At 45.8% G+C, this 22,408-nt stretch overlaps 1 long non-coding RNA gene across 1 annotated transcript in view; it reads left to right on the top strand.

Moving 5' to 3' along the window:
• The first annotated feature begins 2,244 nt into the window (after positions 1-2,244).
• Positions 2,245-22,408, top strand: part of LOC122374716 — a 29,617-nt gene continuing 9,453 nt past the window's right edge. The window contains exon 1 of the long non-coding RNA XR_006255270.1: positions 2,245-2,498. This is a non-coding gene — a long non-coding RNA (uncharacterized LOC122374716). The remainder of the gene's footprint in view (positions 2,499-22,408) is intronic.

The following is a 22,408-nucleotide window of genomic DNA, read 5'->3' as shown; positions in this document are numbered from 1 at the left end:
ACACTTTCAGCAACGATAGCTAGCCACTAAAAATAATTGCTTTCCGCGAGAAATCCGACTACCAATTAGGCACGCATATAATGATTACTCCAACTGGTATAGTGACCGTTTCGAGTTATTTCTACACTCATTACCCTAGAACGCACACGGAACTGCAGCCCGTCTCTTGTCGTAACTCTGTATTGTTCCTACCCAGACATCCCGCCGACAGTATCCGCGTTAAGTGCTCGAGTTTCTCATCTCTCAGACGCAGAAAATGGTGGAATTTCTCGCCGGCGGGGAGTTGATTTATGCGTCATTCTGATGCGGGCGTCCCTCGGATCACGGTTGCCGTGTGAGATTGGACCGGTCTGGGCCGCGGTGACCCTCTCTGCACCGCCTTCTAACGCTCATGTTTATTGGCCGGTATTTCTTGGCATTTGGTGGCATTGATCGGCGCCGTCCAGCCGGGCGAGAGGAAAACGCGACCGCGACTGCGGGCGGAGGAGAGCTGTGAAAGGAGCGAAGAGGGAGAGAAGAAATGAGAGTGCTCAAAATAGACCATATGGTCCCTTTTTTCGCGAAAATCGCCAGTTACTAAGGAAGGTAATAAATGTTAAGACGACTTGACTTCACCTGTAATTGGGTTTTTACCTGTCGGTGATAAATACATCATACATTCATACAATAATGACGATGCGATTGACTCACTCCGATAGTCTAGTGGCAACCATGAAGTGCATGGCTGGGATTCTATACAAAAAGGTGCGTTTTATCCGAATAAGGGCTGAATAGTGAATATGGACCGTCTTGGCCTACACAGCTTTTATTCAGTCAAGATAGATCAAAGGATCATCAAGGAACATCAAGAATCAAGATAGATGTCTTGATGTTCCAAAGAACGGACTTGAGATGCCAGGGCTCACGACGAGCTCATGTGTGCACTTAAAGGGACTGTCCCACCTTAACATTAGATTTGAGTTGAGATAGCCATCTTGATGGACGTTCTTTGAAAATCAGTGCCGTGAAAACCGTTTCTCCAGCAATTACTTCATCGCAAAGAAATTTGAGTTTGATTTTGACATCTGTGCAAATAAGTGCCACAATGTATTGGTATAGGCACTTAAATCTGATGACGTCATCAGGCTTTCGAACGTCCGTAAATGTTTGACTAAAACGTTTTGTAGCACGCGGTGGTATATGCTGCGTTGCGCGCAACAAATGCCGCACTTTTAAATAAAGTCGCTAGGAACAGCGGAGATCCCAAAAAGTAAACAAAAGTAAAAGTCTAATATCTTGAAAACCGGTGAATATTTTTCGGTGAAATTTGGTAGATATTCGTTTTCGCTCTTTCTGAACCGAGCGACATCACTTTCATGCCAATTCATAAACTTTTTTAAAGGTGGGAGGGTCCCTTTAAAAAGCAATTATCATTGCAGCGTACCCTGAATTAAAACCGAACCTCAAGCGATCGATTTTTGAACGATTTGTAAGTCATCGCCCTCGCTGACCCCACACATGGGCCAAACTCTCAGGTGCCATCGCTTAACGTCTGCCTTCGCTGCCGCGGTGGTCGTCGCCTGGTCCGCTGGTGTGCTCAACTGTCACTCTTATATCTGGGAAATGCGCAAAGTTTGGCCAACTTCCGTATACCGGCCGCCAGAGGTGAGAGGTCGACCGGGGGATTATTGACATCGGAGGTAGATGCGCGAAATTCAGCGACGGTCCGTAGTCCGTACCCAGACGAACCAAGGTTGGAACGAAGACACTTCAAAGCGTTTTTCATTCGATGACTGTTATGCAATGCACATAACAAAAGCAATACATGTGGGATATGTTTGGAAAATGCACTAAAAATGAAATTACGAGTTTGTATTATTCCTCTTCTACAGCTTTGATCATTCGGTTTTTCTACAAATGGCTTATACATTAATTTATTGTACCGCTGTAACTAAAATAACCAGAGCATTTTGTAGAAATAATAAGGCTCAAAATCAGCATTGACGATTGAAAAGGTGTCACTGATGAAGTGCTCAGAGGTCGAGGAAAGCGTTCAAACATAACAAAATGATGCAAATTGCCAAGTCCAGTGACCATGAGTCGTCCCCCCGCCCTGGCACTCGGCCAAGACGCGGCCGGCTCACTCTGCCCGTCGGCTACGGATGGCCTTGGCCGGTCAATCCTGATTGGCTACAGCTGTCCCGTGCGTAACCGGCAGCCACGAGAAAAGCAGGGGACACAACAGCGCGACAGATTACGCATGGATTACGTGTGTGTTGTTTGCGTTGATCGTTCAGGTGTTCAGCTGGCGTATGAAAAGGGTGATCTTGATCGCTACCATGTCTCACTCAATCAGTGCCCAGTGAGCAGTGTTGATCTGTGCGCAAGAGGTAGGAAAGAAGGCAAACCTGCGGAATGGCGAAATTTGCGTCGTCTCTTCTACAGCCGCAGACATCTCAGGCTTCCAGTTGCACGCCCTCGACAACTGGCTCGTCTTTCAGCGAGAGGTTCAATCCGAGGTGAGTGTTTGCCGTTTGGACGTAGAGCTGACGCACTCAATGCGTTCGTTGAGCTGACAAGCTGAAGCGTTGACGTTTCACATAAACTAATGTGACTATTTGTAGCTGCCCGCTGCTATGTAGTTTTGTAACGGTATGCGAAATGATATCCGAGTATGTAAGAAGCATGCACAAAAACTAATCGCAGTAACACTTCACTATACACTATCACTAACACTATTTGTATTCAATACAATACAAATACTTCTTTTTCACAACTCAACACCTTTTTCTTGGGGGTCGGCCTTTTGATCTGAGCTCGGCGCCTTACAAGATTGCTGTACGCTCTCAAACGGTCACCGCAGAGCAGGGTTATGCTCGACTAAAAACAAAAATACCAGCTCGACGCATCATTCAACTTCGGAAAGCCAGAAAGACCGCGCGAATCGAAACATATGCAGCATGACTTCTTAAGAACAAATTTAATTTATAACCAGAGTGACTTTGTCCTGACCTTGACCTGAGGCCACTATCCTAAGTTGAACTCATCTAAACAAAAAATGTTTCATTCGACGCGTCTGGCCATGACGAGCATGATGGTGCCGCCATTGTAGCCCTACCACCATTTGTGGCTAAGTTATTCATTAAAACCAAATCCCTCCCTACCTTGGGACACTTGACCTGACATTAGATGTCACCGGTTGGCCTGGAACCTTAAAGCAGGATACCAGTCGCTGTGTCTCGTAACGCTCACATACGCTCGTTTTTTCCTCGAAGCTCCAGCTCAATGGGCAGCGAAACGGCTAAAGGGGGTATTTGCGACCCCTCTTTACCGTGTTCGTGAGCAGTTCATGAACTTAAAGGGACCCTCCCACCTTAACATTAGATTTGAGTTGAGATAGCCAAAATGGGGTCCCTGGCTCACAATTACCGGTTTCGGCACTCACAACATCGAGAAATGCCTTAAATCGGAAATATTGAATTTCAAAATTGCAGCATTTTGATTCAGAGGGGCTATTGCATAGGAATACCCCTCTGAATGTGTGACGTCAGCGCAGATATCTAACGATTTTTTAAATGTTTGACTAAAACGTTTTGTAGCACGCGGTGGTATATGCTGCTTTACGCGCAGCAAGTGCCGCACTTTCAGCTGCCAAACTATTGCTTCCAAATAAAGTCGCTAGGAACAGCGGAGATCCCAAAAAGTAAACAAAAGTAAAAGTCTAATATCTTGAAAACCGGTGAATATTTTTCGGTGAAATTTGGTAGATATTCGTTTTCGCTCTTTCTGAACCGAGCGACATCACTTTCATGCCAATTCATTAACTTTTTTGAAGGTGGGAGGGTCCCTTTAAGCGCACTGTTCGCCGCCTGCTCATTACATTTCGGCCGATGGTGTCACTTGTTAAAGAACACAAGTGCTCGTGAACAGTTTGTTTGTGCTTGTTTATTCGAAACAAAAATTAAACAAACAGGAAACCCTGAAAACACGGTTCATGGCGTAACAGCAATAGGACAGCTCAGCTTTAATCAAAAGACACTGTGTCAGTCGGTGTCTCAAATTTCTAGATACATATCACATTTACTCCGAATATATTTATGTGAAATATCTTATAGGATAGAAGGTTGTAAATGCTAACGGTCGGCAGCTGTATGCTGATTGTAATATGGCGGCTTGCAAGTTGCAATGTGCATTGCAGATAATTTCTATCTTTTTCTCTCTCTATCGTTTCGTTCCCTCAACAGTCTATCATCGGTGTCTCCTGGCTCCTGGCTGCTCCGGGCTCCCCACACCGGTAACCAGCGCCGCTGCCGTGTCAGTGACCGAACGTCCACAGCTGCCGCGCGTCCCACAGTTAACCGGCTAGACAGAGAAGTTGGGCCCATTGCCGGCGCTACGTGACCCGGTCAGGACGGGGACGGCGGGTCGACCCCGGTGGTGGCTGCAAACGGTCAACTGAGCACAGGTCGATGTCCAGACAGGGGAGTGACTGGTGGTGGAAAGCGCGTTGCGCTTTGATTCGAGACTTGTGATGTCAACGGCAGATGATAAAGTGTAACGTCACTTTTGCTGTTGATAATTGATAAAGGTATTGTTTCATCCCTTTGCATCAGTTGCTGACTACCTTGACGTCGCCATATCATCTTCTCGAGAAATATAAGAAATAAGCCACCCTCGCTTCAGTTGTGGATGCAATATTCGTATACTCCGAACAGACGTGACCAAGGGTCAGGCCGCTTGCCGTTCATCGCTACCTCAGCGGACCATAACCAGGGTTAGCGGGAGAGGGCAAAGGACGCCCCCACGTCCTGCACAAATGACCACTTCGGCACGCGGTTTCAATGAAGTGTGTATCATCATCTTCCGGAGCTGCGGGTCTCAAGACCAGTGGCAGTGGAATGAGCGGTGGATATTCAATGGAAATATTCATGTCAGCATCATTCATATTGTGAAAGAAGATGCCACGCAAAATATCTGCATTCAAGATAAATGATTTGAACTGCTGAATCGACGTCACTGGTAAAGGAATGGTGCTAAGCTATTGTAGCAATGGAATCCTGCAAACGATTATTCATATGTCAGACAAACGTTTCCACTGCGCTTCTCTTCCTGAGCTATGTTCGAAACAAACACGTTTCATTCATATCTGCTGCGCTACATTAGTCGTAGGATGTCGGGCGGCTGTGGAAGCTCCCCATATGCCGGCAATGATATAAAGCATCCTACGCCATAGCCGTTCTGTGGCTGATTCTGTGGCGTCGTTGAAGTCATGTGCCTGCACTTTGCAGGCAAAGGTGAACCCAAGCATTTCCGGCGATGATATTGTTAACTCCGCCTTTAGTGCAATTCCGGAATTTTAACATAGTGCTATAGTTTCTTGGCCGTGCTTGCTTAATGCTTATTTGGCTGGATTTCGAATATCAATTCCCAACCATGGAGCACCGAAAACATCCAAGCAGTGTCCACTGTCTATCCTCATTCTCCATTCGAACCCGGTATTATTAGCAACCCACATTTATGTAGATAAAGACATTCTTTGTGTGAATTGTCCATAAAAATATAGACTTAAGTTGTCGAAGAAGTGAGAATTGCCTGTAAGCTATATTGGGACAAGTGACAGACAGCGCTCGAACGCTAACCAAGCTGCAGTGAAAAATAACCGGTTCGAGCTTCTTTGGCACTCCTTATTCGATTCACTTTCGAGAGACCGACCTGGGGCCGTATTTACGTCGACTTCGTAAGTCGATTTTCTTTCGTAAGTATAATTTGGTATTCACGTCGACACTTCTTAAGTTTTTATCAACGGAGTACACGTGATTAAAAAATTTGCTTAAGAAGTAGGTCAAACTTAAGAAAATTCTTACGAAAATGATCGACGTGAATACGGCCCCAGGTCCCTGTGACTGTTGAGACTTTACCTTTAAGCGAATAGAATGAGTTATATAGTGAATGAATAGGCCATGACCCGGGCCATGGGCCCAACCAGTGGTGCCAATCAGAACTTGGACGTTCGGAATTTCGATTTTTTCCTGTGTCCTATTCGGAATTAGGTTGGGCAATGACAGCAGGCTTTGGACAACATTGGACCATCACTTGTGTCTTGCTACACATCAGCATTTTCACAAAGTAATCGTGTATGGAATTGATTGACGAATAGAAAGCTCAGCTCTCGATATTACTAACACTTCTGGGGCGTTGGTAATAGTAGGTACCTACATTAAAGGGAACTTAAATAGCAGGCAGTGCTCTGTGCTTAGCATTAATTATTGGGTAGTTTTGTCACAGCTTTCGACAAATAGCTGGCTTAGACATTTTTGGACGTACAGTCGACGAATATGTGGGGCATTAGACGGACATTGAACATACGTTTTCTGAAACTGACACCACTAATCCGAACCGTGTTGTAACTTGCAGGCATGATAAATATTCAATCCTGCAATCTGCCGTCTCGAGTGGAAACTTTTTTGTAATTTACCTCGGTGTTTTTAGTCACTATGCTCGGGACCGGTGTTGTATTTCTTTTTTCAAGAGAGATAAATCATCCTTTTCGGTTTATGTTCTTAATGGTTCTTACAAGGGTTGTTAATCAAATTGTTTGTTGTAAATTGAGGGATTACGGCTTACCTTTATCAACCTCAGACGGTGCCGTCCATGGGTTACGGACAAAAGTACGTATCGCTAAAGTACGTAGGACAAAAGTACGTAAGCAAAAGTACGTAGGATTAAAGTACGTATCGCAGAAGTACGTACAGTATAAAGTACGTATGGACAAAAGTACGTCAGGGACAAAAGCACGTATCGCAGAAGTACGTACAGTATAAAGTACGTATGGACAAAAGTACGTCAGGGACAAAAGTACGTATCGCAGAAGTACGTGCAGCATAAAGTACGTATGGACAAAAGTACGTCAGGGACAAAAGTACGTATAGCTAATATACGTAGGGTAAAAAGTACGTATGGACAAAAGTACGTCAGGGACAAAAGTACGTATCGCAGAAGTACGTAGGGTATAAAGTACGTATGGACAAAAGTACGTCACGGACAAAAGTACGTATAGCTAATGTACGTAGGGTAAAAAGTACGTATGGACAAAAGTACGTCACGGACAAAAGTACGTATGGCAGAAGTACGTAGGGTATAAAGTACGTAAACGTATGGACAAAAGTACGTCACGTACAAAAGTACATATAGCAAATGTACGTAGGGTATAAAGTAGGGTAAAGACGCAAGGTGAAGACCTTGGGCAAGACGCCCCAGATAATTTATTTCGCTACATAGGCCTACCTTAAAGGGACCCTCCCACCTTAACATTAGATTTGAGTTGAGATAGCCAAAATGGGGTCCCTGGCTCACAATTACCGGTTTCGGCACTCACAACATCCAGAAATGCCTTAAATCGGAAATATTGAATTTCAAAATTGCAGCATTTTGGTTCAGAGGGGCTAATGCATAGGAATACCCCTCTGAATGTGTGACGTCATCGCAGATATCTAACGCTTTTTAAATGTTTGACTAAAACGTTTTGTAGCACGCGGTGGTATATGCTGCTTTGCGCGCAACAAATGCCGCACTTTCAAATAAAGTCGCTAGGAACAGCGGAGATCCCAAAAAGTAAACAAAAGTAAAAGTCTAATATCTTGAAAACCGGTGAATATTTTTCGATGAAATTTGGTAGATATTCGTTTTTGCTCTTTCTGAACCGAGCGACATCACTTTCATGTCAATTCATTAACTTTTTTGAAGGTGGGAGGGTCCCTTTAATTTTGTCCTACATCACCCGGAAGGCCAAATTTGTGCTCAATGTGTTCTTTGGACATTTTACTTTAAATTCCATCCCTCAAATTCATTCACTTATGATCGGACTCCCAGCTAGGAAGTGATTTGTGAAGCAATTGCAAATGGCGCATTTTGCCCCAACCCCAGGGCAAGAGGCAAGAAGCCCCATACTCTAGAGTCTAGCTTAAAGATTAAACATGGTAGTTGGCTAAATCTTATATGAGAGGTCCGTTAGACCGCTGGAGGCACGGCACTGAAGTTAGCACCTTCCATCCTATCAGGTTGAGTTATGATCCTACCAGTTATGACGCAATTGTATGAGCAGGTTTTTCACCTGCCTCATAAGGCCAAATAATACAGTATTGCAATGGAAAACAGTTAACAATATACTTCCTTTGCCATACAGTTGCTGAGAAAAATACATATAAATGCATAGAAACTTGCTGTTCGCCAGCTACCGAACATTAGGAAGTGGGTAGTCCGAACAACACATGAGGTAAAACGCCCCATGGGGCTTTTTGCCCCGCGACCTACTGGGGCGTTTTACCCCATCACGTAGTTCGGTCAGCGAACAACGCCTTGCGCTCCAGCAAGCCATAATTTAGCACGAACCAACCCGGCATTCATAAGCGTTAGACAACAGTTGTTCAAAATACATAAGAGTTGTTAACCTGATGTGGACTACAAAAGAACGCGATGATGCATAATCAGATGACCAAACATAAAAATCACTCAAACAACACATTTTTGGCTATATCTCCCTAGAGAGTTATCACAATTTCTTTCCAGTCTGCTCATATAATGATCATATAGTGCACGTTTAAAGGGACCCTCCCACCTTAACATTAGATTTGAGTTGAGATAGCCAAATGGGGTCCCTGGCTCACAATTACCGGTTTCGGCACTCACAACATCGAGAAATGCCTTAAATCGGAAATATTGAATTTCAAAATTGCAGCATTTTGATTCAAAGGGGCTAATGCTTAGGAATACCCCTCTGAATGTGTGACGTCAGCGCAAATATCTAACGATTTTTAAATGTTTGACTAAAACGTTTTGTAGCACGCGGTGGTATATGCTATTTGCGCGCAACATCTGCCGCAAACGCCGCACTTCTAAAATAAAGTCGCTAGAAACAGCGGAGATCCCAAAAAAGTAAACAAAAGTAAAAGTCTAATATCTTGAAAACCGGTGAATATTTTTCGGTGAAATTTGGTAGATATTCGTTTTCGCTCTTTTTGAACCGAGCGACATCGCTTTCATGCCAATTCATAAACTTTTTTAAAGGTGGGAGGGTCCCTTTAACAGAAGAGAGGATCTTTCCCCAGAACCCTGTCAGTTCCGAGAAACATCGGTGAGGCCGCCAGGCGTTTTACCTCGGCGGGGCGACTTGCCCCGGTCTACCCTACGTGTGGACCAAAGTACGTCACGGACAAAAGTACGTATAGCAAATGTACGTAGGGTATAAAGTACGTACCCCACCCATGGGGTAAGTTGATCAATGTGTAATACCTTTCTTATTCTTTATTTAATGAGCATTTGTTACAAGACATAGCAAAATTTCTCGATGAGTTAATGGGCGAAAGGGACAATGCTATATTATTTGGTACCTATGAATTTATCATGAGTTCCCTGTAGTATGGCAACAGGGCAGCAATAAAGAAAAAGTGGCTCCACTTACACTACTATATCCTACTTCTAGCATACGTACTTATACCTACACTACGTACTTTGCAGTGGCGGCGGAAGTTATTCTAGGATAGGGGTGCAAACGATATTGAAGCGCCCCTTCCCGCTGGGCGCCCCTTACCATATACCTACACGGTTGTAGTAACACAAACAGTGAAGAGACGTTTGACAATGTGTTGTACCTGTTAACACGTTCAGAATTACAGTTTTTATGTAACGAGAAATAGTTAGGTACATTCCATAGCGTAAATGTAACCTTCATAATGTTCGTTTAGAAACAACCTCATCACCATATCATAAGATTCTCCGAATAAGGCATATCGAAAAGAGTTCCACGGTTGCAATACCTTCGTGTGAACTAGTGAATAAGGCGCCGAATCCATAACGCTAACTCGGTGCCAGAGAATTGCAGGCCGGTAAGCAGCATGCCGCCTGGGCTGCACTGCACTATTGCATTCAGTGGTGTCATCAGTATCACGCCAGCCCTTCGGAACGGACATCCATGGCTCAATGTCATCAGGTTTATGGTGGGAGTAGCAGGTTTGTGACGCCCCAGTGAAATAAATGCCGCCTTTCAACACCGATAGGAGCCCGAAATGAATGAATACAGGCAATCAACGCTGGTAGGTGTCCCAGCGAAATGAATGCATCTATTACCACCCAGAGGTGCCCCCATTTCAAACTAATACGACGGCGACGCCTCCACACCGATAGGGGCCCATCCCAGGGGAACGGAATAAATGCCGCCCCCTCATTGCCGGGCGCCCCAGGAGAATGAATGTTACACATCAACACCAATATGCCTCCCAGTGAAATGAATTATGAATGTCGCCTTTCGACGCCGGTAGGCGCCCCAGACACCAGTGGATTTACTGCCGCCTTAAAACACCGATAGGCACCTCAGTGAAGCGAATGCCGGCCTATACCACCGATAAGCGCCCCGGATGAATAAATACCACCCGTCAACGCCGATAGGCGCCTCAGTGAAATTAATGCCGCCCAAATCTCCGATAGGCGCCCCAGGTGATACATGTCGCCCATCAACACCAACGGGCGCCCCATTGAAATGAATACCGCCCTTCAACACACAGAAAAATATTGACACCGTTAGCGGTGTAATTGCACAGTACATATCTGAGCACTTGAGGAAAGTTAATTTAGTCCCTTCCCCGCTTGAATTACTCGCGCTTCTAAATGAACACCAGGAAGAAGGTAATAGAACACTGTTAGGAGGGTTGGGTGTTTTACTACATGTAGCAAAACACCCAACCCTCCTAACAGTGTTCTATTACCTTCTTCCTGGTGTTCATTTAGAAGCGCGAGTAATTTAAGCGGGGAAGGGACTAAATTAACTTTCCTCAAGTGCTCAGATATGTACTGTGCAATTACACCGCTAACGGTGTTAATATTTTTCTGTGTGAACACTGGCAGACGCCCCAGTGGAATGAATGCCGCCCCACAATGCCGATGGCCGTCCCTGCACTGGAAAATCAGTTTCGCCCCTATACAGGCGCCCATAGAAGTTTGCAGAGTGCTATTCCTGGTCATAATCATCTCCCTAGTAAAAAAAACGCAAAATACGCCCTAGCACTAGGGGTGTAACCGCCCACGGACAGTGCAATTTTACAGATCCCAATCTCGGACCTCCCTTAACATTCATATGTTGTAAACGGCAAACCGCCCCCCCCCCCCGATAAATGTTACACAAACTAATTTCCTCTCGCATATCGGCCATCAGGCGCCCCTTTTTGTCGCATGGAGCCTGCAACGCTATAAGCCCTCATATGTTCGTGTTGGCGTTCGGAGGCTATCGCCTTCAAAGACGTCTCCATAAATGTTTCTTTTTCGTCCCCCCACACACAGGCGCCCCTCTTTCGCATGCAGGCGCCCCTCTTCCGCATGGCGCGCTTCTCGAGTGGCTGCGCCCTCCTAGCCTTTATCGCTGGCAAGATTATATTCGACAGGGTCGGCAGCATCTGCCTTTGTTTCAGATAAGGATGCCCTCCACTCTTCAGCATATCAAAAGATACTTTTCCCACGTCATTGCCACCCTCTTCGTGTCACAAGTGCCTTTATCAGTTGCGGTGTCGCACTGCTCAGCTTTATGGCTGCCGCACCTCTTAACTTCCTGCCTCCTCTACAGATTTTCGAGGCGCCCCTTTCCATAGCTTTAGGGTGCAGCTGCCCCCCTTGCCCCCCTGCTTCCGCCGCCACTGGTACTTTGGCATACGAACCGTACGTACTTTTGACATACGTACTTTTTACACTACGTACTTTTTACACTACGTACTTTTGCATACGAACTTTTGCGTACGAACATTTGCGTACGTACTTTTGGCATATGTACTTTATACACTACGTACTTTTGCAAACGTACTTTTGCGTACGAACATTTGCGTACGTACTTTTGGCATACGTTCTTTATATACTACGTACTTTTGCATAAGAACTTTTGCGTACGAACATTTGCGTACGTACTTTTGGCATACGTACTTTTTACACTACGTACTTTTGCATACGTACTTTTGCGTACGAACATTTGCGTACGTACTTTTGGCATACGTACTTTATGCACTACGTACTTTTTCATACGTACTTTTGCGTACGAACATTTGCGTACGTACTTTTGACATACGTACTTTATGCACTACGTACTTTTGCATACGTACTTTTGCGTACGAACATTTGCGTACGTACTTTTGGCATACGAACTTTAGCGCCTACGTATATTTGCGTACGAACATTTGCATACGTACTTTTGTCCTACGTACTTTAGCGATACGTACTTTAGTCCTAAAATCGCCGTCCATAATGCCTGCTATGTCTGCCAGCGCCCCCTCTCCTCGATACCAGAGACGTGGTTTGAACACAAGCGCCACCTGTAAAGTAGGTGACGCTACGTACCGGGTGCCGCATCGCGAAGAGCAGCTCTTGTGTTTAACGCATGATAGCATCTCGGATGTTAATTAAGAGACTCGAAAGTTGGAGCTCATAGTTCTCATTAGGTTGCACCTATATTATATAGCAAGTCATCTGCTCATGAAATGTGTAAACAAGTTGAAGGAAAATTCATGGATTTATTTGACTTGGCCTCCGGGTATTTGGCCGATATCACGAAAGTGGCAGATAAGATCCCGCTGGCACACTGTCCAATGGATCCCGAACGGAATTGACTTGTTGACCACGCGTGAGAGGCATGACATTAAAATGCAACGGTTCGTATGAAAGCACAGCCCTGGGGTGATCGTTTGTGTGATCGAGTGCAACCTGTCTCACCGGGACACCGTCACCATCCTTCCTGAACGGGAATGAATAGAGCAACTGCGGCGCGCCAGCCGGTAGTCGGCTCCATAGGCGCGGGAACCGGGGGGGGGGCAGCTTGCCCCCACAACTCTGGGGCCGTGGGGGTGGTGCCCCCACAACTTTGAGACGCAATACAGCACTTTTTTGCCAATGTTTTCTTTTTTTGTTGAAAAGGCAAAGGGATGAAAAATAAGTGGCCTAAAGCCGGTGAGAAAACTAGATTACCATCTGTAGGTTGATCTGGGATTATCCCTAGGTTGATCTGTATTATGGTGTGCCCCCCAGTCTGAAAGTAGTTCCCGCGCCTCTGGTCGGCTCAGTCCAATGACTGAATTAGCCACAACAGGTCGAAAAAGTGAAACAAAGAAATCAAAGCAGGGAAACAAAAGGTTTGAGCGTTTGGGAGGTTTGTCAAACCAGCAGATTCGCCGGCCTGCGTCCCCCCCCCCCCCGCTCCCGTTCCTCGCCTTAGGTATTCTCCTTCCAAGGCGAGATGAATATTGCCATGAAGCATTCGTTGAACTTTATTGCGTGCATCTTTGTCAATAAGTTGGTAGAACATATCAGGATTGATATCAATAGTGTGAAGTTACCGAAGTGAGTGAACCCCAGTAGGCATTACCCGTATTGTATGTCGGTTCCACTTCTGCAGGCAACAGCCCTCCCCACGATCTGATCTATATTCAAATACTCCGCCCACGCACTACCACACATACCCACCCCTGTCAGTTGCCCCATGATTCTGAAATCCCAAATAGGTCACTGAAGCCGGCCTGATAACCGATCATGTTCGTGAACCTAACTGGTCTCGGAAACAGCCCTGGGTGTCTCCACTGGCGCCGTATCTCGGCCCATCTCCGACTCCGAGGCTGCCCAGCTGAGAGTTCCCACGCCTCGCTCAGCCAGAGATACCTAATTGCGCGATCTTATCGGTTCAGGGATCTTAAATTTGCATCTGATTACCATACTCAGCGATAAAGGGCACTCATGTACTGGCGAGAAAGTGCTGCGGCCGAGAAAATTGAGTTACAACGTGCAGCGGGGCGCATGCAATATGGCCGGGCGTTTTGCGTGTAGTACTGGGCAATGCGAGCTCGTTCACTCTTTTTGGAACGGGGCAGGGGTGCGGGTGATCGCAAGCTGTGTTTCTTTGTCTGGCTCACTATGCTTGGGTGGGGAGAGTTATACCTCTGAGAGCTTGTAAACGCATGGGTGTGGTGTGTCATGCGTGCGTAGCCCGCATGGTTCATTCCATTAACACCTCAGCCCGCCGCCAGCACTTAGATAACATTTACTGGGGTGAGCGAATAACAGAAGTGCTCCGATTAGGGTTTGGCGTGCCTTGGATAATTGTGAATCTTACGAGAAGTTGGACCGTAAACGTGACAAGGGCGAAGTGATAGGAAAGTTACAAGTACAGTGTCATAACAAAAAAAATGTGTGCGAGGAAGCTGATCGATCATGGTTCGTAACCCATATCCAAGTTAAGAAAACCATCACATCTCGTAAGACCTCACGTCCTCCGTCCTCACGCGTTGACACTTGACTGTGACATGCCGATCTATGTATGTACATAGTCAACAGCTGGAAATGGAAGCGTGAGTGGAACTCTAGCCTTTCGTTTTCCTAAACTTCTTGGTGACTGACTTATTTGCTGACGTGGATGGGTCGCATTGTGTTGAGTTTCAGTGCGTTGTATGGATACTCAGAGCACTAGGTATATATGTTGCAGGCACTTTAGAAAATCAGTCATTTTGTAAAATGCCTAGGCATTTTGCAAAATGCCTGATTTTCCAGGCTTTTTGCAAAAAGCCTAGGCATTTTACAAAATGACTGACTCTCCAGTCATTTTGCAAAATGCCTTGGCATTTTACAAAATACCTAGCCATTTTACAAAATGACTGAGCAGCGTGTTGTAGATACGAGTACCTAATTTTATACGTTTTGGTAGCGTGTAGGTGGACCGAGGAGTCCAGCATTATGACCAGAGGAGTCCAGCAGTGGGAAGTCCATAACTACCTCTCTCTATTTTGAGAAGTGCAGGCCCGCGACATTTCCAACCCCCACGTCAGCGACGCTGCTGGATTTAAAATGATCGATCTGGAGCGTCAACAAACGACTGGCCCTATGCCGGCCTGTATCTGTAAAACCATTAGAGGTCGCGAGGATTCGATCCCACACACTTAGGCGTTAGTGTCTTCTGAAACCAACGCTCTCGTCCTACGCCAAGCGACCTGATGATTCTCCCGATGTGGAGCTTGATATTTGTAACTGGGACCATGCAAGTAGGTACTCAAAGCTGTCAAACAAAGACACAATCAAACAAAGACTACACTCATTCGTTTACATGTAATTGTACATCAACCGGGCCTGCCTATTGACTAGGGCCGGTCTCCGGCTGGTTTTGTTAGGTCTATTTTCAGGCAGAACATGAACGGCGTTGATGTACTTGGGAGTTTTTACAGCGTTAGCCGTTAACTAAACAATGCTTTATGCTACAGCCGAGTCTGCAACTCAACCTGGTCGTTACTCAGCATTGTCGTCATCACAGAGCTTCAAATCGATCAGCTACAGGCTGAACACGTACCTATAGGGTATAGGAAGACGTCCAAAAACTGTTGGCCATAGTATCTGTAGTGGGATCTACGTTCCATGCTGGTCAGGCATTTTGCAAAATGCCTAGTCATTTTGTAAAATGGCTAGCCATTTTGAAAAAAGCCTGGTTGCGTTCAGTCATTTTTCAAACAGCCGTCTTTTTGTAAAATGCCTAGGCATTTTACAAAATGACTGATTTTCTAAAGTGCCTGCAACATATACAAATAGAATAGTTATAAAGGGATGTTTCAAGTTTGTGACAACCTTTCCATATTCAACCCGCAATTTTATGCCTGCTTTGCACGCTGAACAGTCTATGTATATATATTTTTTCTACTTATTTTTGGACTGTTATTTGCAAATGTGCGTACTTTTCGGTCTATTCTTGAAGCATTAATGGTAATTATTCAGCTTTGCCCTATATCTGTCAATTAACCTATAGGCGAAGTGCGGGCGCCAGGTGCACAACTGCTTATCATTTTGGAATCGAGTTGCTGATGTAACTCATTAACCCTCGCCCCGTTGGGGGGGGGGCATTTTGGCCCCCCCCCCTGTGGTTTTTCCTGAATAGCAAGAAAACGGCGGCGCGCAGCGCCGCCAAATTTTCAGTACCTTCCCGGGCATCAATTTGACACCTTCACACCAAATTTCAAGTCTTAGGTCACCTTAGGTCAGGAGTTATTGAGGTCAAACTGAGGTCATGTTCGAGCAAAAATGACCAAAAAACATGCAATCTTGAAACGCTCACCAAATCTACAGTCATCAAGCAATTTCAAAGTTCTTTATATGGTCTAGTAGACAAAAAGTGGCGCTACAAAACTGCTATCTCGGATTTTCAAAATTTTTGGTTTTTGACCAAAAAAGATTCCAAAAATTGATTTTTTTAGAAATACTTTGAAAAAATCCAAAAATTTTCCGAATTTCGAAAAAACTGGAATATATGTGATAGTCCCAGCGCTCTTCTATATACATACCAAATTTCAGATCGATATCTCGTTTTTTGGCCAAGTTATAGCGAAAAAAACTGTTCAAAAATGATGACGTCAAATTTTTCAACTCAATTTTTAGCAATTCTAGACCACGTACGGCAAAACAAAGACCACCATTGAACTCCCCGTGACGAGCTGCATCGATTCGATACCCATTTTATGCAAAAATGTTAACTTTGAAATTTGACCTAATTTGACCTGACCTTGACCTGACCTTGACCTGACCTTGACCAAAACGTGATCTAAGTTGGCCCCAAAGGCTGCCTGACCCATATAATCGCATTTGTCATGTAAAATGGACCATAAAACACGTATCACACGACACTTTCATATTGTGACCCCCTCGTGACCTGACCTCTGTGACCTGACCTGGTATCAGTGACCTCAAATAGCAAAATATGTGTTTGAAGAACATTTCCCCATCGATGATTTTCAATGAAATGCATTTTACTCGATTTTACAACGCATTTCTTGAAGTGCCTGTAAACGGTGAAAATTGGACCTTTGACCTGACCTGTGACGTCATCGGTTTGACCTAGGTCAATAAAATTGGGTCACAAGGTAGTTCCCCGTTGGGGCTATCCAACGCCGTTTACCGCTTGTCGCTATGTTGCGTGGTTCTCGAGATCTTAGGGGGGGCAAAATGGCCCCCCCCCAACCGGGCGCGTTGCTCGGCAGAGCCCAACGGGGCGCGGGTTAACATTTCCGTTGAATTTATGCTCAAACAATTGCATTTACGTACAAACTAATAAGCAAAGACGTGAGTTATACGTACCCAGGGAATTTTACATTATCAAATACTTCAGGTGTCGTCGTATATTTATCAGTGCAAGTTTCAGAATAAAGTTTGACAAAGTCCTTGTCTGGTGTCCATTAGCCAAGAACATGCGAACAATGATAAAATCACCTTTACTCTGCCCTGTATGGCAAGCCTATTCACCGCTGCACGTTCCCTAGAAATGCCTAAAATATTCCAGCGATCGCAGGCATTCATGCTACCTAATACTTCCATAAAATCTCCATTTCTCTCAACACAAAATCCGGTCAAGGTCCGGCGTTTTGCTGCACCTCTGCGATGAATTCACGCTCTCCAGCGTGGCCGGCACGGCGGCGGGCTATCTCTGAACATACATTAGAGGGCGGCGCCGACTCCGACCCTGGTGGCAGGTGCTGCCGCCAGGTGCGGGCCCGCGTGCGCATTGTCAGTCATCAGCAACCCATCTTGAGCGGCTGGGCGGCTGGAGGACTGTCTGTCGGCTCCGGGTGGTGGAGATGCGGGTCCACTGGAGGATGGAGGAGCTTGAAGGAGGTCGCTTATTGACTCTGCTGGGGATACTTGAGATTCTTGAGTCAATGGATTACGAAGATCCCCACTGCAGTATGTTTTACATGAGTCCACTGGATGTTATTGGATCCCGATGAATCCTCATTGTACCCCCTGGATCCCTCTGGATGCCATTGGATCCCTCTGGATCCCATTGGATCCCTCTGGATCCCATTGGATCCCGCTGGATCCTCTGGATCCTCTGAATCCCCGATATACCACACTGGATCCCTGCTGTATCCCACTGGATCCGCTGGAGGCCGTCGGAGCGCCGCGGCCCGGGGAGGCGGCCTCAGCCGGCCCATCCGAGGCGGACACGAGGCGAGGCGACGATCTCGGCGGCGATACCGTTTGACGTGGCGGCGGACATGTGAAGTGAATTATGGCCCACCGTCGGCTCCCGGACCTGACCAGTGCCACCGGTGGCATTAGGCATTCAGCCGTCCGATGGCATCGGCGACGGCGGATGGCCAACGCACTTCCAGCGGCTGGGGATAACCGCCGCCGGTTGGGTCATCAGAGGGCGGCCCGGCCCGGCCTACAGAGGTCAACGAGCGGCACCTTGTCATGCAGCGGCCCTGGTATGCGTACTTGGGCGTGGCGCAGAGCGTTCAGTGATTTCAGTCCAGGTTTATGTGGAGGATGTCTCAATGCGCTATGCGTAGCGATTTTCGGAATGTCATTCCTTATTTCGGCTCCCGATAAATGATGTATTTTATGCGGAACATGCTCGCTGCAGGGATGAGTCGATATGTAGTTTTCGACATGCCACTCCAAGACCCAGAGAATATTTCTTCGCTGACGTTCCACTTTATCGGAAACTGGACGTTGGCTCAGAAAATTGTTGCGAGCATGTGTTGGGCACGGGTTACCAGGGTCAAAACATAACGATATTGAATATTTTGAAGCATTCACAATACGAGCGTGCGTATGAGCAATAAAACACTGAGCTGCGCGCAGTTGGAATTTCTGTGTTATGTAAGGTTCAAGAAAACTGCTCATTTACGTAGCTCACATATTGTACGGATATTTGGAAATTCGGAATATTACACTTTAACCCTCGCCGGACCTATTGGTTTTCTACATACGCGCCGGCCGAGGGGGGGGGGGCGGGTACGACCCCCCCCCCTCGCCGTTTCGCCCCTGGTGGAGCTAGCGCGTCGCGGAAAAAACGAGCGTGTGCGCCGTTACGAGACGCAGAGATTGGTACCCGATTTTAAGGTCCTAGGTCAACCGGTGACCTCTGAGGTCAGGTCAAGTGCCCAAAGGTACGGTTCAGTTTTTGGTGAATAACTTCGCAAAAAACGGCCGCAGAGCGCCGATTTTGGCAGCATCGTGTTCGTCTCGCTCAGGCGCGTCGAATGATATACTTTTTGTCCGGGTCAGGTCAACTTGGGGTGTTGACCTCAGGTCAAGGTCAGGTCAGCACCCCCAGGTCACGAAGTTGGTCGAAAGGGGTCATGTCGCATATCATTCGATTCGGCAGGTCTTCCTGAGTCCATTGGTGGCTTTCCCGACTCGCTAGCTCAATTTGATCAAGAGTTATTGACGAAAAACTAATATGACCTTGATGACGTCATAAATGACGTCACGCAAGGTCAACATTGCAAAAGTGACGCATCTAACCTTGCAAGGAGTGCATCAAATCACGATTCTGTGTGCTTGAGATAGTTGGAGATCGTTCCCGGCGCCAGAATAGCAGTTTGAATTTTTCCCCATTGACTTATAATGGTGAGGTCACGAAAATGACCTGACCTCATATGACCTTTAGGAAAAATCCGAGATATACAAGTTGTGGGACTCGTAATGGATACTAGATCCTGCAAGTTTCATTTCCCTGTGACATCTCCTCTGGCAGTGAGGGCGTTGCGAAGTTGCGACATCTGAAGACCGTGCAGAGGTTCACTTATGACGTCATAGGTCAGTGACCTGACCTGACCCAAAAATGCGGTTGGTGTCAAAAGATGCGGCTTGGATCAAAGGTCAGGTATGCCAAGTTTCAGCTCTCTATCGCCAGCGTGTTCGGAGCTATCGCGAAAAAACCCTATGGGGGGGTGGCACCCGCCCCCCCCCCCCTCGGCCGGCGAGGGTTAAGCCGTGCAATAATCAAACGAGGCTTACACATTTTACCTGAATTGCTATTACATATCAGAAAAAGACATTTAAAGACATGATGTGGAGATGAATTGTGAATTAAAATGAAATCGGACTTACTCCACAAGAGTTCGTTGGGTCGGAGCTTTCGAATTGTATTACAATTCTTCGTCAGCGAGAGTCGTATCGGATGTTAAGATCGAATCGAAGGTACAGTGCGGATCGAACAAAATATATTGTTCGATCCGCACTGTACCTTCGATTCGATCTTAACCCGCGCCCCGTAGGGCTACCGGCGGACCCTACCACCCGTAGGGGGGGGGGCCGTTTCGCCCCCCCCCCCTAAGATCTCGGAAAGTTACCGGCCGATTTTCAAAATTCAAACGGCGTTTGATAGCCCTACCCGGGAACTACCTTGTGACTAAATTTCATTGACCTAGGTCAAACCGATGACGTCACAGGTCAGGTCAAAGGTCAGATTTTCACCGTTCACAGGCAATTCAAGAAATGTGCTGTGAAATCGAGTAAATTGGTAATTTATTGAAAACCATCGATGGTATATTGTTCGTCAAACACATACTTTGCTATCTGAGGTCACTGATACCAGGTCAGGTCACAGCGAGGTCAGGTCACCGGGGGTCACAATATGAATGTGTCGTGTGATACATGTTTTATGGTCCATTTTACATGACAAATGCGATTATGTGGGTTAGGCAGCCTTTGGGGCCAGCCTAGGTCACGTTTTGGTGAAGGTCAGGTCAAGGTCAGGTCAAATTAGGTCAAATTTCAAAGTTGATATTTTTGCATAAAATGGGTATCCATTCGATGCAGCTCGTCACGGGAAGTCTAATGGTTGTCTTTGTTTTGCTCTACGAGTTCTAGAATTACCAAAATTTGAGTTTGAAAATTTGACGTCATCATTTTTGAACAGTTTTTTCGCTATAACTTGGCCAAAAAACAAGATATCTATCTGAAATTTGGTATGTAGATAGAAGACGGTAGGTACTATCACATATATTCCGTTTTTTTCGAAACTCAATTTTTTTTTTTTGATTTTTTGGCTAATATATCCAAAAAAATGCTTTTTTGATTTTTGGGGATCAAAACTCAAAAATTTCAAAAATCCGAGATAGCAGTTTTGTAGCCCTGTCAATTTTACACCTTTTATGTCTTGATCATTTTTCTGTATCTTCAAAGCTGTAGGCCTGACAGGTCTTCTCGCGAAGGTCTTTTTTCGGTCGAAAATGACAGAACATGACGTCACTCTGACGTCATTTGTGGCCAACCTATCACAGCCTCTGGAAAAATTTTTGGTCACAATGTGTAAAATTGATGCCCGGAGGGGTCCTGAAAGTTTGGTGGCGATATCTCCAGCCGTTTAGGAGATATCGACCGAAAAGGACAGGGGGGCCGTTTCGGCCCCCCCCCTACGGGGCGCGGGTTAACATCCGATACGACTCTCGCTGACGAAGAATTGTAATACAATTCGAAAGCTCCGACCCAACGAACTCTTGTGGAGTAAGTCCGATTTCAATTTAATTATCAGAAAAAGATTACGCATACTCAGTTATCTAAACACTATGGTTATATATTTTCCCTGAACTTCGTAGAATTTCAAGAAAATATGTATTTTCTGTTTTATAATTCACTTTTAACCTCGCGTTTTATCGTTTCACTGGCATTTCCGGCCATCGGCGTGGTCTCCCGTCGAAGGCTTCAGACACGACAGAGAGAGAGAACAATGCTGTTCGCGCCATTTTCATCAGCACGGATCTATCTTATTTAGACACGATCAGAATGCGAAATATCCACAGTTGTACCGGTACCTATCCATCATTTTTAAGGTCAACACACAGCACGAAACCAGAGAAGATGAAACGATGCTCATGAGTTGCATCAGCAACTCGATTCCAAAATGATTAGCAGTTGTGCACCTGGCGCCCGCACTTTGCCTATAAGATAGTTACAGATTCAGGGCAAGGTTGAATAATTACCACTAATATTTTTATAATGTTGCATTTTTTATCGTTTTGTGGATAATTGAACATGTAAATGAATTAGAATGCTTACTCAAAGTTACTTTGTTGGCTCAGAATAAAAATTCAGACCATGTGAATAAATGGGCGGAACGCTTGAAACAACCCATTACTTGGGTACTCCTTGCAAAGCGAGAATGTCTGCAACTTGCGTTTCACTTTGTGGTCGCGTCACGAAACACTGCAAATATCGTTTATGCGCTGTTGACTACCCCTCCGATAATTTGATTGAATAATGATCATCGATTTGCAGTTCTTAATTGCTCATGCTCTTGTAAACTAGTTTGGAAGCTTCTCCGTGAGTAATCAAGAATCAATGGTTGTTGCGCCATTGTGAATTTAACAACTCTCTTTTACATTCGTTTCCATTAATATTTACATGTAACATCACGCTGACTGCCCCTTATATTCAGCGCGCCGGCTCATATGCACGTAGTTAACAGCGACCAATTAGCATTGGTCCATTGCTGCTTATTTATAATCCGGATATACATGGCACCTTAACAAGAGCACGTGTTTTGTCTTTAGTATGGGCCCGGCGCCGTCTCGGCGGGCCGCTCGCTCTCTGGAGATCAAAGGCAGACCAGCGGCGGCTCTGATGCTCGGTGCATGACGCTCCGATT

This window comes from Amphibalanus amphitrite, unplaced genomic scaffold (assembly GCF_019059575.1).
Source record: "Amphibalanus amphitrite isolate SeventyFive unplaced genomic scaffold, NRLGWU_Aamphi_draft 001700F_arrow, whole genome shotgun sequence".
Lineage (NCBI taxonomy): Eukaryota > Metazoa > Arthropoda > Thecostraca > Balanomorpha > Balanidae > Amphibalanus > Amphibalanus amphitrite.
This window is presented reverse-complemented; position numbering and strand designations above follow the sequence as displayed.